Here is an 11737-nt window from a genome sequence, read left to right as displayed (position 1 = left end):
CAAAACAACCAGGAGGAAAACTTTTTGGGTAGCTGAAACTATTTCAGCAGAGCTAAAGGAATGAAAGAAAATTGAAACAAAGTTCAACTGCAGAAGTAAGCAAAACAATTGACTATAAAATGGTGGAGTTCTTTTTGGTAGGGCTATACATGTGATAGAACATTTTATTTCTATTGTGCTAAGAACACTTACCATGAGAGCTACCCTCTTAACATATTTTGAAGTGTAATACAGTATTGTTATCTATAGACACAAAGTTGTACAGCAGATCTCTAGAACTTATTCATCTTACATAACTGAAATTTATCAGGATAAAAATTGTCACTTTGATCAGGCTAATATACCAACAAGGAAGCAAAACATTAGTTTTTTTGTTTACTAAAGTATCACTGACATACAATCTTATGTTAGTTTCAAATACACAACACAGTGGTTCGACATTTACCCATGTTATCAAGTCCTCATCCCCTCTAGTGCAGTCGCTATTCGTCAACACTGAAAAACATTACAGAATCATTCATTGTATTCTCCATGCTGTACTACTGTTCCTGTGACCAACCTATATTATGATTGTGGACTATTGTGCCCCTTAGTCCCCTTCCTCCAACCACACCCCCATGCTCCCCAAACCCTCCCCTTTGGTAACCATTAGTCCCTTCTTGGTGTCTATTAGCCTACTGGTATTTTTTTTATTCTGTATTGCTCTGTTGGGAGTTATACTCCACAAGTAAGTGAAATCCTGTGGTATTTGTCTTCCTCTACCTGGCTTATTTAACTGAGCATAATACCCTCTATATTCATCCATGGTGTTGCAAAACACATTAGTTTTTTTTTTTAAGTCTAAAACTTTACTACCCCATTACTAGGACAGAAACTTTTCTATAATTCTGTAAACAATGTGAAAAGCCTGTATTACATAGTTTGAAAAAGCCAAAAGGTCTCCAAGAAAAGATCTGCCTGTTGATTAGGTACAAGGACTGACCACTCACTTAACCCCAATAAAACAATATTGTTAATCAGTAATATCTGGCTAAAATAGATCTTAACATTTTTATTGAATGGCCTGAATTCGTAAGAATTTATTCAGTTTAACTTTAATATTGTTGAAATCACTCCATTTTCACAAAAGATTTAGCCAGTGGCAAGAGCCACCTACCAGGAAAGAGTTAAAATAAAGAAAAAAACAAAAAGCAGTTCAACAGTAAAAGATTTCTTGGTTTCCAAGCTCTAGTCTGGCAACATTAGGAGAAAAGTGAACTCAGAGTGGTGGCGATTAGAAAACACAATGAAGCAGTAAAACCTAAAATGGTTTGCTCACTTCAATTAGTTTTAACTACAAATATATGTCATGGATTAAAAAAATTTAATTTTTACCTGTATGTAGTGAATATTCTTGAGAATTACAGAATTTACCAATAGCTGCCTACAGTATAGGGTTGCCTTAACCCCCAGATATATTAACAAGGTACTTACCTATAGACATTTCATGTCACCCTCTCTAAAATCTTATGTTTAATTTTTAGTATTCAAACCAACTGATGATGTAACTGGCCTGTTGCTGGGCTGCTGCTTCCATACCTTTAGACAGTAAGCTATCATTGCATTACATAGAGAACTTGGCCCAGTGCTCTGGGTGGAGGCAGAGATGCTAGTGCTCGACCTACCACCAGAGAACAAGCCGGGTAATAAACCCTTTCACCCCAGAGAACGTTTTGCTGTCAGTTTCTTTGGTCACACTGAATCCACAGCGAACTTGCCCAGGGATGAAACCCACTGGCAAGACAACAGGTTATCTCCATCTTCCCTACCCCCAAGACAATAAAAGGATCAGTGTATACTCCTTGATTATTTCTCTGAGAAGACTGTAATACATAAACAAGTGTAGACTATACTTGTATGATTTAACTGGTGACTTCAACACAGGTGACAGTAACAATTAAGCTGATCTAGTAAACACCACTGATCCCTGGTTTTTAATTTAACAAGGATTTCATCAAATTGCAATAATTAGTAACATACCACAGCAACCTACAAGTTTAAAATTAAAAACAAACCAAGTGGAAGCCTAAGACAAGTGTGCCTGTCTTAAAACCAGTTTCCAGGCCCACGTTCTCAAGACAAGACTACAACCATCTAAAACACCCCTTAGAAGCTAATTTAGTGAATCACTGACAGTTGAAGGTACAGGACAATTCACTTGTTGAGAATAATGTGTATTTCATAAACATTAGCATACAAAAATGTTAGACAGAGACTGCTCCATGTTTTAAGCTTGACGAAAGTAAATCTTCCCTTAAAACATAAAACAATTTGTACCTGTATAAAACAGGAGATTAGCAGAGAAGCTAAAACACTAATAGACAAATTGTTATGAAGCCAGTACACTCACTGCCTTCCATCTTTCTTTACTAAAGTTGTCACATACTTGTACCACAAGGATTTAAGATCAAGGATGCAAAAACAAAACACAACCAGTTCCGTGTCTTATGAAGCACAAGCCTTAACTAGGTCACTGATTTGGAACTCATTAATATCATTCGTCTCAAGAACAGCACATTGAAGATATGATACCTTTTTTGAAATGGATTCCAGTCCAGTTCTTTCAGCTGTTACAGCAGCTCAAGTCCCAAAGTCTCCATATTTTTTGCCTGGGGTGTAACTCAAGGTTGGAAAGGACAAGCATTAATGATCTTAACATAAAGACTTTATAAATATTAAGACAATATAAATAACTTTTGTGGCAACCAAAGAATACACTTTAAATAGATGTTTGTCAGGTGAGAAACTGCAAAGCATTCATGATCAATTAGTCCTCAGAGAACTGACTCAGAAGAATCTTCTGGTCTTTAGGTAGATGAAAGGGAGAAGGCAGAAAGGCTGATGAAATACATCTCACAAAGTCAGAGACAAGGCAAGCCTGGAAAGATACAAGTCTAAAAACAAAAACAGAAAGATAATAACAACAACTGGAAGTACAGGACAATGAAAAAGTAAGTCTGGATCAAAGTTCCAGAAGGAAGTAAACAGACTTAAATAAATGCAACCTAAAAAGAAACATTCTCAAGGGAAAACAACCAGATATGGTAGTACAAGCATTGCAGTATCTTACGATCAAATAACATGTCAACTGGTCCCATCAATTCTTGCCATAAATTTGTTGTTTTACAACCAAAGTAGAGTGGAAGAAAATATACTGGAACAATCAAATGTCTTTTACTCTTTGCTGCCAGGAAAAAGTGAAATGAAAATCACACTAATTTTAGCAATTTTAAATGCAAATTTTATTCACTGCTAACTGCAAAGAACACCAATTCAGTAGTGTGCAGTAGAACACTTACATAAATCCAGTATTAAACAGAGCATATGGGATAAATCTAAAGCACAGCACTATGTGCCTTTGATATGGTTATCACAGAACACAACTCAGTTCAGACAATTAAGAAAGAATTCAATACTGCTAGTTACCCAGAAGCAAATGCTCTTGGTTTCATAAAAAAGCAGTTGTTGCACTTTTCATGGTTTAATATGGTATGTAATATCTAAACCAAGGATATAGTTCATGTGATTTATTCTTTTTGTCAGTTGGTACTATCAGTTAATACGAAGTTGACAAGCCTGCTGAAAGGAAAACAGTTGAGTACAATGAAGTATGCTCAGTATGTGGCTAGCTGCACATCCACCTCAATTTCCTTAACCACAACCCAGAGCAATACTCCTTTATTTTAAAGTACTATTTAAACCAGAAGATAAAATAATTTTAAAGACAAATATAACAGTAACCACTCTAACAACCTAACTCAAACACTAACATAAAACAATTTTTAAAAACCAGAACAGCAAGAAAAATGGCAGTGTTAAGAATGCTCATACTGCTGAATCTTACATATTTTGAGATACATGATGAGAAGCTAATGGAGGTAAAGCAATATAGCCAACTGGCCCAGGTCTCATAGTACCATGAATAAAATATAACAAGAACCACCACATGCTGCACCAACTGGATGCCAAGGGAAACCATAAGGATAATAAGGCACAACAGGAAGGCAGGATTCAAAACCAAGCAAAGATGGCTGCCCAAAGGGATCTGACATCACTGGATATTAGACTTCTCCATGAGGCACAGGTGCAGGGTCAGCATTTGGAAAAGTATCTGAAATAAAGAATGTAAACAGTATGCTTTATATACAAAGATACATAAAGCATCAACATAAATGGATGATCTTACAGGTAAAAATAAATTTATCACTAACTATAGGAAAGATCACAACAATTATGGTGGGAGCACTTTAGATAATCAGCGTTGGTAATTTAAGACAGGTTATCAGAAGATTGTATGAAAATTTCCTAAAAAAAGTGTGTGTTGTATGTATATGTGTCAAATATATTCTACCTAGAGACAACTATCTCTCTGGGATCATGTAAGTACCAAAACAGACTAGATGCTACTTTCTCTAGAGTCCTTCTAGTCAATTAAATTCTTTTAACAGTCAGTTGCAATTAAGTTATTCAATAGCTTTCAGTGTAACATATATCATCCAAATAACTATTCTGTATATCTTAAGCAATTAAAAATTCAGGTGTCTAAAGTAGTGACTCTGTGGCATCTTACTTCACTAATGGACAGTGACTGCAATGGGGTATGGGGGGGACTTGATAAAATGGGTGAATGTAGTAACGACATTGTTTTTCACATTAAACCTTCATAAGAGTATATATTAATGATACCAGAATAAAAAAAACTTGGGTGTCTATACCATCCAGCCTATACTTTAAGGTAAAGGTCTAAAGAGCATCCTAAAAGACAAACAATTTAAGTGTCATGTCTTGAATGTCATAAAGATATTAGCGTAGTTTTAGTTTTACAGCACTTTAGCTACATAGATGCTGTTCTGACCCTGCTATAGTGACTATATAAGTAGTAAACAAAAAGGAGTCCTTCATTACTTGGGATAACATAGATTAGCTCATTCTGTGAAATTAAGACTGCCAAGGTCTCATGGTTTACTACAATTGAAAATTTATAAATGGTACCTGGTACAAAAATACATTAAAGGTTGAAACTTTTTAATTTTTATTACCACAGGCCACATCACACCACCAGACTAGGATTAAGATTCCATAAGGCTAAAGTTCCAAAACCATTAGTATGTTTTAAAATAAAAAGGGAAGGAAGGATATTCATATTCCTCACATGACCCTGACACAGTATACTTATGCGTTTAGTATATAAATACAGGGTATCTCTCTCATTTAGTTCTTAGAACAATCCTGGCAAATCAAGTATTTCCCATTTTACAGATAGTTAGGGAGGTTAAGTAACTCAGCCAAGATCGCCACCATCAAGTGAGCAGTGATGGATGGGAAACAGATTTGGTTAGGTTATTCTACATCCTTTCTTCCACCTCCTGCTGACTCTTTCCAAGGGCAGTCCAAAGATCCTGTTCTCAATCCTTCAAATTGCCTCCTCACGTTATACTGTGAACTCATAGACAGAGCAACCATCTTTATGGTGTGGTACAACAGTCTGAGGATTCCTTTACATACTTAAAAATTTAGGATCTGAAACAGCTTTTGATTATGTGGGTTATAACTATCAATATTTACTGTATTAGGAAATAAACTAAGAAAGTTAAGAATATTTAATTCATGTAAAAATAAGCCCACTACTGGTAATACAAAATTTTTACAGAAAATGATTTTCCAAAACAAAAATTGAGACAAGTGGCATTGTTTTACACTTGTGCAAATCTCTAATGTATGGGTGAATATAGACAGCTGGATTTTCTTATCTGCTTCTGCATTTAATCGATCATGATAATGTTGTTTTGGTTGGAGTATATGAATAAAATCTGGCCTCATACAGATTTGTAGTTGGAAGGAAGGGAAGTCTTCAAATAACTAGCCTTTCCAGGTAATTGTAGATAACTTCTGACACTACACCCAAACTAGGTAAGTCGTAGTTTTTTAAAGGTCGGTAGCAATGTGGACTTTTTGTACTCTGTTAGTATTAAAATACAGTTTTATCTTGTACTTTTGAGAGATGTTACAAAATCATGCACAGGTGACATTATACATTGGTAAAAGAGAAAATATTATTTCACTGAGATATACCGATATCCCAAATGTTGACACACTTCATTATACAGTGTAAAAACATGACATTCATTAATAGACCCATCTATCTTTTTATGAGAGTTAAGTACTAGGAAGCTGTCAAACTCATAGTGGAAGGCAAGTTTTCAAAAATTTTAATTTTTATTCAAAAACTGTAATTATTACCTTGGACCACAAATACTACCAGAAGTTTTATTTGAAATGACAGGCTCACATTGTTCATTTGAGAAAATGTCTGCCAGATCCCCAAGTCTGAATAACCATAGTCAGTCCATCATTTTTTCAAGTAAAAATAGTGTTATATGAAAAAAGCTAGTTCAGATCAGAACTCAACCTCACAAATCCTTTTAAGGTAGTCATCAATATGCAGAGTGCTTATTACTACTTACCATTTTGTTACACAGAATAGGTACAATTATTCAACGATAAAGATTTAATAGAAGTAAGTATCTTTGATGAAACAAAAAATAAAACTTGCATTTTTTTTGTATTATGGGTGTGGGAATGAACAAGATGCTGATCACTAGCACACAGTTTCATTGCTCCTGCCTTAATTTGGGGCTTAGGCACCAGCAGTTTTACCCACCACTGATTTTTGCACCCTCAGTGCAAATATAACACAGTGAAAGAGACCATTAAAATCTGTGTATGATGATGAATACTTTGGGCCTCATGGATCCCTTAAAAGGGTCTCACAGACCCTAAAGGACACGCATAGCATGCTTTGAGAAACACTGCTCTGGTATATAGACCTAATGAAATACCTGAAGACTATTATTTACAATAAAATCTAATTGTCTTTCTTGCAGGCAATCTTACTATATACTCACCACTTGCTGATGCTTCTGCCTGTGTGCCATCTTGGCTCTCCACCTCACTGTACAACTGAGAACTGGTTTGGTCTGCCAGAGAAGGTGTCTCAGTATAGCCTGGATAATTCTGCACATGAAGCTGCCGCTGCTGGTGCATATATGGCACATAGACCAAGGAGTGCCAGTAGTTGTGGTGATAGCACTTAGATAAGAGAGGGAAAACACACATACTTTACGGTTACCTTTTCTTAAAATAGTACGGTTACTCACTTAAAAAAAAGTTGGGCCATGATTTTTAGGTGGGGTAGCAATGACTTTTTGACCTAAAAGATATGACATTTACTAAATCTATTCTCTATCATAACTTTTAGGATATTTTCCAGCGTCCCAATCTCATAGTTGGACCTAGAAAATCTTTTAAGAAAGCATCTTAATTAGAGATACACACAATGACCTGTATACAAAGATGTCTTTCATAGCATTATTTATAAAAGCAAAAAAACAATGAACAACACAACTATTTGACAACAGGCAACGGAATGATGAATTCCAATAGAGGCAATATGAAAATGCTGTAATAGAAAAAAAGTGCTCACATTGTTAACTTAAAAATTTATAAAATTATATAGCAGCGCATATTTTGTAAGAAAGTATATAAGCTGTAAGGAAACACAGTGTACAGTGGTTATAATTTGGCTGTTTTAGCATTTCTGAGATTAATGACAACGACTGCTATTTCTTTTAATATGAAAAATCATTAAAATGTCTATTCTGCATTTATTTGCATTCCCATGATGTAAAATGCAGAATATTTTAAAATGCCATACCTTATGGAATGAGTTACCTTTCCATATGTGACTATAATAAACTAACATAACTGAAGGGGAAAATAGTTTATTTTTCAGTTCTTGAAACTACATTTAATAAATGTAGTCTTGAAGAACAAAACACACTCTACTAGTCAATTTAAAAATGTGTGACAGTCGGATAATACAGTTTTCTGGAAATGGTATGTCCAAGGTTTTAGAGAAATCCATGTTTGGGAATATGAACTATTCTGAACATTATCCAGGAGACTGGATCATTCACCAGACCTTAAGATGTATTATTCCTTTTCAGGAAAAATGCCATCTTGTTGTATCAGAAGTCAAGTGTATTTCAGGGAGAAAATGATGGCTGAAATGATAAAACAGGTCTTTCGTGAAATCAGAAACACCTGTCAGTGACATAAACATATCTGTCAGTAAATGCCTTCAACAATTCAGGGTAGTGAAATCAGTGTTTGGCAATTACCTATGTATATGAACACTTTAAAATAATAGAGCTCTTTAAATGTCTTTGAATTAGTCTGATTACTTTTCCAATGAAATGCAGAATTAGTCATAAAAATGTTTTAAGTATGGATAAATAATCCTTTCATTATTTTGAAACAGAACAACATACTGAAGGATTGGCGTATATTAAATGTGAAGGCCAATATATGCCAAAGCTAGGGTGCTTAGAGCCCCTACTCACCATAATTTAACAACTATTTTTAAGAGAAACTGAAGCACTATGAGGCTAAAGTAGAAAACTGACCTGTATCACCTTCAGAGATACATTATTAAAGACAGGAATAAAACTTTTAGGCCCCTGTCAGTATTCTTGGCTATTAAAGTTCAAGAGTCTGCTTATCAAAACAGCTTCATTTTTAATACAGACTTTATCAAAGCAATTTAAACATGACTCTTACCTGCAATCCCAGATTGAAATAGTACTGCAGAACTTTCATATCTAAAATTAAAAATTTTGATTTTAGTGATTACAAGACATAAGCATTTAGAATACTTAGAAGCTTTTCTTTGAGTATTAAGGTAGATACCTTATCAACACATTAACATCACCCTCAAGTCTCCCTTAGTAAATGTAAATGACTACTTACCTATCACTATAGAGACCATTTTCTGATCCAAAGTTTAATTTACCAAATACATATTTTATTTCTATTCTTAATATTAGGCAGACATTACAGGAATGCCACTTTGGCTAATATTTAGAAAAAATCCAGTAGAGGTATTTTCTTGCTTGCCTCAAGACTAAAATTTTACTTTAATACAAATCTAATACATAAGCAATCATATTGGTCCTCTATTAATGGAGCTCCACACTGTACAAATGAATGCTCTCCCAATGCTAAGATTAGTGATGCCTTTTGAGATAAGTGTATGAAACAATTCATCTTGCTTTTATTTAACACGACCAATTTGCAACCCCTAGAACTCCAAAAATAGGAGGCAATTAAGAAGGTAACTCAAAAGAAGTTATACCCTAAGGCGATAAAATTTTTCCAGACACAGAACTTAAAATATCTCACAAGTCAACAAAAACTAGATGGTATGGTAGGAGGGGAAACAGTCACAGCATTACCGTTCTCTCTATATTTATCTTCACTGACTGACCTGGAATACATATACATTCTCATAAATAAGGTAACGTGTTCCACTAACAAATGAACTCTCAGAAAACAGCTTTCTTAAGTTGGAAACTCTTAAGTAAAAACATACATAAAACCACTTTGAAGAATCAGCTTGTATTTTGACTACTTTGTGGGAGTATAGTATAAAGCCTAATGCTCTAGCTAAAAAATATGAAAAGATAATAGCAGGAAATTCACAAATGGCATGAGATTCTACTCCTCAGCATATATATATATATATATATATATATATATATATATATATATATATATATATATATATACAGTCACACAGAACTTGTACACAAATATCCTCAGCAGAAACAAAATAGAAAATGAACAAGTGGGATGACATCAAACAAAAAAGCTTCTGTATGGCAAAGGACACCATCAGCAGAACAAAAAGGCATCCTACAGTGTGGGAGAATATATTTGTAAATGATTTATACAACAAGGGGTTAACATCCAAAATATATGAAGAGCTAGCATGCCTCAACACCCAAATAATAAATAACCCGATTAAAAAAAGGACAGAGGATCTGAACAGACACTTCTCCAGAGACAAAATTCAGATGACCAACAGGCACACAAAAAGGTGCCCCACATCGCTAATTATCAGGGAAATGCAACTTAAAACCACAATGAGGTATCACCTCACACCAGTTAGGAAAGCCGAAATCCAAAAGACAAGAAACAACAAATGCTGGTGAGGATGAGGGGAAAGGGGAGCCCTCCTACACTGCTGGTGGGAATATAAACTAGTTCAACCATTGTGGAAAGCAATACGGAGGTGCCTCAAAACACTAAAAATAGAAATACCACTGAACCCAGTAATTCCACCCCAGGAATTTACCCGAAGAAAACAAGATTCCTGAATCAAAAAGACATATGCATCCCTATGTTTATCACAGCACTATTTACAATAGCCAAGATATGTAAACAACCTAAGTGTCCATCAGTAGAAGAATGGATAAAGAAGATGTGGCATATACACAATGGAGTATCTTTCAGCCATAAGAAGAAAAGGAATCCTACCTTTTGCAACAACATGGATGGAGCTGAAGAGTATTATGCTCAGTGAAATAAGCCAAGCAGAGAAAGACAAGTATCAGATGATTTCCCTCATTTGTGGAATCTAACAACAAAGCAAAACTGAAGGAACAAAACAGCAGCAGACTCACAGACTCTGATAAAGGACTAGGGGTTACCAAAAGGGAGGGGTTGTGGAGAGTGGGTGGAGAGGGAGAAGGGAATTAAGGGGCACTATAATTCACAGTCACAGTATAGGTAGGTCATGGGGAAGGCAATACAGCATGGAAAAGACAAGCAATGACTCTATAGCATCTTACTACACTGATAGACAGTGACTGCAATGGTGGGCGGTGGTGTGGACTTGATAATACAGGTGAATGTTGTGTTCATGTGGAACCTTCATAAGATGGTGTATCTATGATTCTTCAAAAAAATATCATGAGCAGTATTATTCACAATAGCAAAAAAGTGGAAACCCAAATGTCAATAAACCAACAGATAAAAATGCAGCATATCCATACAATGGATTATTCAGCCACAGAAAAGAATGAAGAATAGATACATGCTACAATCATGGATGACTTTTGAAAACACTATACTAAGTCAAAAGAACCAACTTCAAGAGACCCCATATTGTATGATTCTACTTATATGAGATGTCCAAAACAGGCAAATCTATGGAGGCAGGAAGTAGAATAGTGGCTGCCAGGGACGAGAATGAGGAGCGACTAATAATGCAGATAGGGTTTCTTTCTGGGGTGATAAAAACATTCCGGAATTAGTGATAGTTGCACATATTTGCGAATGTGTTAAAGACCACTGAGTTGTAAACTTTAACTGGGAGACTTATATGGTATGTGAATTATAGCTCAAGCTGTTAAAAACAAGTGGCACAGTAAGAACCATAAAAATTCAAAAAAATCATTTTGAAATGCAATGGGGGATTATCATGAAAATGTCTAAGTGGATGGAGAGAATTTCAGTGGAATCACCATCTCAGAAGCAGAAAACCAGGTGAATAGAGTTCTTGTAAAGTAGGTGCTAAGGTTCAAGTTTGGGGAAAAAAAAGTAGGAGGAGATAAGGTTCAACTATTTTACACAAAACTAACAAACACCAATCTATGACCCATCAATTCCACTCCTAGGAATTTACCCAAAGGAAATGAAAACATGCTCGCAAAGACTTTTATGAGAATGTTCATGGAAGGTTTATTCATAGGAGCCCCAAACTGGAAATAGCCCGGATGTCCATTAATAGAATGGACAACCTGTGGAATATCCATACAATTAAATTATACTGGTAAGCAATGGACAACCATTGGTA

At 35.2% G+C, this 11737-nt stretch overlaps 1 pseudogene; it reads right to left on the bottom strand.

Moving 5' to 3' along the window:
- Positions 1 to 3879: 3879 nt before the first annotated feature.
- LOC130682317 (putative bifunctional UDP-N-acetylglucosamine transferase and deubiquitinase ALG13) overlaps positions 3880 to 11737 on the bottom strand; it is a 77510-nt pseudogene continuing 69652 nt past the window's right edge.

The sequence above is a fragment of the Manis pentadactyla genome (genome assembly GCF_030020395.1).
Source record: "Manis pentadactyla isolate mManPen7 chromosome Y unlocalized genomic scaffold, mManPen7.hap1 SUPER_Y_unloc_5, whole genome shotgun sequence".
Lineage (NCBI taxonomy): Eukaryota > Metazoa > Chordata > Mammalia > Pholidota > Manidae > Manis > Manis pentadactyla.
Note: the sequence above shows the minus strand (reverse complement) of the source record. Positions and strands in the feature narration are given on the sequence as shown.